Consider the following 6,833-nt stretch of genomic DNA (forward strand, 5'->3'; position numbering starts at 1 on the left):
TAAACTGAAAGAAGGTAGATTTAGTTTAGAGATAAGGAATAAATTCTTTCCTGTGAGGGTGATGAGACTGGCACAGATTGCCCAGAGAAGCTGTGGCTGCCCCCTCCCTGGCAGTGTTCAAGGCCAGGCTGGACGGGGCTCTGAGCAACATGATCCAGTGGAAGGTGTCCCTACCCATGGCAGGGGGGCTGGAGTAGGTGATCTTTAAGATCCCTTCCAACACAAACCATTTTGTGATTCTGTGACTGTATCAGTGCTTTTGGTATCTTCATTCAGCCTGGAGATGGCACTGGGGGACATAACACTTATGTGGAGAGTTCTTTGAGAAGGTGGATCCAGGTCTCATTCCTGAGGCAGCCAGTAGGAGAATGTGAGACAGTGGTATAGCTAAGGTAGGGCCTATTATCCCATTAAAGCAGAAGCACACTAAACAGATACAGACCTGTTTTGAACCTAGACATATGCACGTTGATATAGCATAGCTGTATAAGCATTTTTGTATGCAGTGGTCCTGTAAAAAAACATATTGTCCTTAGCAGGAACAAGCCACAGGCCTAATGCAGACTGTGCAAGGCTTTTTGTAATTTTATATCTATCTATCTATCTATCTATCTATCTATCTATCTATCTATCTATATCTCACACACACAGAGGCATTATTTATAAATATTTGACATTTTGTTTGAATTTTTGCCTCATTTTACATGTGAGATCCAAACACCATGATTGTTATTCAGAAAACTGCATAGAAGACAGTGTTGGAATGAGTCATGCCTGATAAAATTCAATACAGATATAATAATACCTTTAAAAACTACTACATTATCTTTACAAAAAAACAAAACAACTATTTTGTAAGAGAGCTGAGGGTAAGCGAAAATATTTCAATTCATAAACAAAGATAAAATTAATAAACTAAAATATGCATTGTTTATACCCACGACAGTGGTACAACAGACTCAAATACAAGGCAGTTAACACTCTATTCTTCAATGCAGCTCCTCAAAATAAGACCCCAGACCATGAATTCCATGGCCCACTGTTTATTTTATTTTATTGACAACACAAACAGGCTACTACTGTAGGGTCCGAAGGATCTCCTTCCTTGTTCCAAAAATCAGAATTAAAAAAAAAAAAAAATTATTCTCTACTAAGCCTATGGGAACAGGTCACATACAGCATACAGCACCTTCTTTATTGGTGAGAGAATGAGTGCCTTTCCATTAGTCTTTAAGTTTATTCAATATGTGAAACAGATTTTACCAGAGTTTACTATGAGGACTCTTTTTTTTTTTTTCTTCTTCCTACTATGCTGTTGTGTTTTAAGAGATAACCTTACAACTGAAATGGATTTTTGAGAAGTGTGTCACAAACATACCTACTTTCAAAGTCCATGGAATCATATAGGTTGTTTTTGCAGGGTTTAAGAGAGAATTTAAGAAAATGACATAGAAAAAGAAAAACTGCACTACATTCAGAAACAAAGAGCCTCCTGGCATGTTCTGGGTTGTGTTGTGGTTTTTCATTTTTAAAAAAAGTTCTCATAATAACAAATATTCAAAACCAGAATATAAACCCATCACAGCTTTTGCAACTTTGACTACTAGTTCTCATGTGCAGAAACATTTCTGAACAATTCCTCTCAATGTAAAACAAGGTTACCACATCTAAATATCTTCTCCTAACTATGTCATGGTCTACTGCATACAGTGCCTCTATGGAACACTACAAAGCACTTTACAAAAAATCAAGAATAGTTGCTCAGAACAAAACTAAGCATATGGCTAACATTTCACCTAATTACTAACAATAAAGAGAAAATTTAAAGTTACTCACCTGAGCAGAACAAGACTTAGTGGACATAGCCTAAAGTAACTCCATCAAAATCTAAACATGACAAACATAAATGACTGAAGTTTGCAAGAAATCCATTCACAAACAAGAATACAAGAGAGTGAAAGGTCAGCCATATCCTGAGGAGCAGAGGGGAAAGGATAGAAATTGTCTTCTTTCCCTTAAATTTACTGAACAGTGGATACTCTGTTTAACCAATAATCAAGGTAAAGGCTTTAAAAACTACAAAACTCAGACAGTATGGTATGGCATTTCTCAAAGAATAGAGCAGCATTTACTTAAAGAGATTCACACCTGGCCTTCCTAGACAGCCCCTACTCCAGTCCCGTTTCTGGGGAAGCATGGTTTATGCATCTGTGCTGATCAGAAACCCCCATCTCCTCTCATTTTTGAGCTCATCAGCTGATTAAAATAAAATTTGGTTAATGTGCTAAAACCATCGTGTTCCTGAAAGTTGCATAAAAAGGGTGCCTGAATAAACATGAGAGGCCCAGTGTGCAATTCTTATTAAGGAAATGATAAGACATGCTTACTAGCTACATTTACTTCTCATCTCATGCATGTCAACTCCAGAGAGAACCACTGCTGGTGCTACATAAGCAGGAAATGGAGGATTCATAATCATGCATTGCAGTGGAGTAACTTCAAGCAATCTCCAACAGAATTGGGACAAAGAGAAGGAGGAAGCTCTGAAGTGACAGTGGGAAAGGGTGAGGAAGACACTAGGGTAAAGAGACAGCCTGCGAGACAGCCTACTTAGATATCACTGATACTTATCATTGAGATTATTCTGCATATAACTGGAGAGAAAAATTACGTATGTGCTAAGCTGCTGTTGAATTTTGTCAAAGTATCCATTGAATTAGAAAAAAACCACTCTTCTCTCTCTCTCCCTCCCTCACTTGCTCCATACTATAAGGTACCGCCAATAACTCTTTCCTAAAATGATATTGGGGATTTTAGTGAAGAGCTGGTGTAATATCCTCTTCTACAGAACTTGCAATTTAATGCAGAAATACATGGATGCTGCAGCGGCTAGCTGTCAGGTTCTTGCTCTCAGCTTCAGAACTCCATGTTTAATATTAAATGCACCATAACAAAATGTTATGTACTTCTGTTAGGTAAGGGCGAGTTGGATGTGTTTTGTTCTTTGGAGGCTTAAATCATGTCTGTGTTTATATCCTTGATACTTGCAAGGGACAAAAAGTACAGTAACACATGAACAGAAAGAACCAAAATAAGTACAAGATTCCAAGGATGTTACAGCATGTTTTCAAAAGCATTAAAGGAAGCTTCTTTTGATTGTCTGAAGTCCACAAAGTGAGAATACTCCAGAGAAACAGTAGCTAATAGCCTTTCACAGCAACTGAACAAGAGTGTAACCGAATTAAAGCAGAGTTGCTGTGGCAGGAGAAACCTCCAGACATTGCAAAATTTGAAGCCTTCAATTAGAACTTCACTGGCCTCTGTTTAAGATCACCCATGTTTACATACCAGTTATCACTGAAAACGAAATCCAAAAGGTCTCCCAGCCCTGGAGAAGCCACCACACTGCTACATTTGCATCCTATAAGATTCAGCCATCTGTTCTAAAGCTTCCTTTGATCCAAGTAGTTTGCAGCCCTGGATTTTCTTCTGGGTCTTCTGGGAACACTTCCCAGATACCAATTTTATACTTTCTTTTTAGAAGTTCTCATTATTTATACCAGAACTTTTGCAATTTTGTTATGATCATTCCATAAAACATCTATGAATTACATTTTAAATATCCCATATTCCCAAAGCAATGCACTATGCTAGTCAACAGGATTTCTGCTCAGCACCCTCAAAAATATTTTGACCCAAGGTCAGAGTTCTCTCAGCAGTAGCAGGCTACCTTTTAAGAGCAATTTTGCAGACTACATCTTCAGTCTCAAATCAGTGGTGAAGAACTGTCAACAGAAAATAGGACCAGGTGCTGATCTATTTTATTGACAATACCTTTGTTCCACAAGAGCCATTCATCTCCAGCTCTCCTTGAGTTCACAGCTCATCATAAACCACTGTCTCCCTGATGGACACTTCTCTCAAATGGCGAAGCACTCAGAAGTATACCCACTTTCTGCCTTTGGCACCTGTACTTTAAAGTCCAGTGTTTCTTCCCACTCTACATACATTAATACTGCATTGTGGAGATTCTTGATTTCTCCTGTCTCACAGCTGAAGCCAATCTATTGCCTGATAAAGCATAATCCTTCATTCTTTCTTGTTTTGACATCCTGTATTTATTTATCAGATTCTGCATCTCTCAAAATCATGACCAGTTGTTCTACTTATGGGGAAATTCTACTCCTTCAGGCTCCTTTCTGAGGAACAGAGTGGTTGTATTGATAGCCCTTGACTTTAGACACTGTACTGCCCCAGTGTGCATCCACATGAAAGGGAAATGATAAGGCTTGAACAGGTGCAATTCTTACTGTCACTGACAGTAAGGAGCACAAATAGCAGCAGCTGATCAACCACAGCAGAATCAGCTCACACATTTGCCTTTTTTTTTTTAAAAAAAAAAAAAGTCTGAGTACCAGCAGTATACTATATACTATGCAACATAGCTACATTCTTACTTAGCTCTATACTTAATTACCATTATTACATTGCAGACAATAATGGAACAGTTTCAGACAAATACGGCAGTGATAGATGAAGCATAAAAAAAACTACAGATACACTGAATGCTGTAACAAGGATAAGAACACAGTCCTGATGGACAGTCTAATCACAGATGTGCAGTCAGAGTAATTTTTGACCAAAGAGTTTGACCAGGGGTATTTTATCACTTTAAAATACACATGAAAATTGCACCTTTTGTTCTCCACAAATAGACTTCTGGACAAACATGTCTTTACTGGGAAAAAAAAAAAAAAAAGTAGATAGCACCTTAAACTAGAACTGTTATTTATTTGGGGGTTTGTTTGTTTTGGTGGTGTTTTTTTTTTTTTTTTTTTTTTTTTTTTTAAAGACTCAGAAAAGATGTGTTTAAAGAATCACAGTAACTACAACCAAATTATATTTTCCCAAACATACCCAATACATAGCTTTGGGACACATATTCAGGTAGAAAATTTGAAAATAAGGTAATGTTTATCACTTCAATGTGAAGTATGGAGGAAAAAGAAAAAAACCTTCAGATTATGCCAGTTTCCTTTATTGCTTACATAACATGTCTTACCACCACAAGGCACCACAGTATGATCAATTCTATTCAAATCTATTCAAGATTTGCAAGAAAACAGCTTGTCTTTTCACAGCAAAATTGTCCACCCTAGATGAGAAGACATAAATAACAGTAAGATCATTCTAATGAGCATAAAACCACACTACATAAGCAGTACTAATAATAGGGTATGTCATCTAGCTGTTTGCAGACTTTTTCTCTCGCCTAAGACACAAAGTATTCAAGCATCAAGTTACTGAGCTCCCAGATAACAGTAAGAAGATTTGTGTTACTCATAGGGTCTGACAGGGCACAGCTTGAACATCTTCCTATGAAAGGAAAAAGACTAAAGAAGCAGCTTGCATCTCAAAAGAGTTTTGCAAAGTTTCCCGCTCTTATGCACCCTCACCCAAAACTTTTACACACACACACACACACACACACATACACACTCACACACACTCCCTCCCTCTATATCTTTGAAGTTCTCACTTTGAATTTCACTGTACTTCCAGCATGTCTTTCATTCATATGCATGCAAGAATGAGGGAGTATAAAATGAAAGACCAAGAGAACAGTAACTACAGACCAGCCTTCAAATTAATACAGTGCAAGACAGAAGCAAGTCTCAATTGTGATTAGTGGTCAGTTGTCACTCATGCTTTCTTAAATGACATGTTAAATGACTGATAGCACAAGCAAATATATTATCAACTGATTTATTTACACTGCTGACCGAAAACCAAACATGACTGTTAATCCATCTATTTCATTCAGAAGTTACCAAGATCACTTTTGAAAAAAATCAAAGCCACAACAGGTTATCATGTGTCTAGACCTGCTCAGGATTGGTCTCATATTCACCGACCTCAGTGATAGTATTTCTAACTACTTTCTACATATACAGCAATTTCAGGTTTTTTTCCCTAGTCTTCCTACCGCCCAGATTCAAGAAGTTTGTTTTATTTTAAAATGTCAGCTCTACTACTATGCTGTAAAGACACAAATCCGAAAAAATGATTGCTTTTGAGAAAGTCAGTAAAGTGTTTGCATGCAGACATCACCTGTGCATCTTAAAACAGCCTATCTACAAGCAGCAGAGTCAGAGAGGATTCTCTCACTGCCAAGTGCTGCACCCTGGAGTGGTTTGGATTCCCCCCACTGCACAGCGCATCCCGAGACTTGCTGTGTTCTGCTGCCCTCTCAGCACAGCTGCCTAACCGCAACAGCAGCAGCAGCAGCAGAAGATCAAACATAGAACTACTGTTTATAGAACTACAGAGCAGCTCCTTTACCTCCTATCCTTTCTAGTTCTGTTATTTTGCCTCTTCCACTTGGCTCATGGAAAGGTATCAGGGCCCTGCCCTTCAGATAAGGCGGAAGGACCTCTTCTGACCATGCCTGGCTAAAGATACAGACTCAACAATGCTCAAGAACAGAGACGAAAACCGATCCTGGCGTGCCAGTCTGTACCCTTCCCCGATAAAGCAGTATCTTGCCGAGGGGCAGTTTGCCCCCGACAAGGCTGTACCAGCGCTTCGCGGGTCCGTGCAGACGAGACCAGTTCTCGCCAGCTGCCTGCGTGACGCCCGGCCGGAGCTCAGGCTGGCTCCCCACCATGCCTTCCCTACCACTCCATGCCCACGGCCACCCCAGGGCCCGGCACGCCCCAGGAAAGCGCCTGGAACGGCCCCTGCGCTAAGACCCGAACTGACCCCGACGGGGCCAGGGCTCTCGCTACCGAGACCAGTGCCCACGGGGGCGCGCGCCCAGCCCCGCTCCCGCC

The 6,833-nt window shown here is 39.8% G+C and overlaps 1 protein-coding gene across 6 annotated transcripts in view; it reads right to left on the reverse strand.

Annotated features, from left to right (window-relative positions):
• Positions 1 to 6,833, reverse strand: part of CARM1 (coactivator associated arginine methyltransferase 1) — a 63,396-nt gene that overhangs the window by 56,058 nt on the left and 505 nt on the right. The window lies entirely within an intron of this gene.

The sequence above is a fragment of the Athene cunicularia genome (genome assembly GCF_003259725.1).
Source record: "Athene cunicularia isolate RWA chromosome Z unlocalized genomic scaffold, athCun1 chrZ_part4, whole genome shotgun sequence".
Taxonomy (NCBI): domain Eukaryota; kingdom Metazoa; phylum Chordata; class Aves; order Strigiformes; family Strigidae; genus Athene; species Athene cunicularia.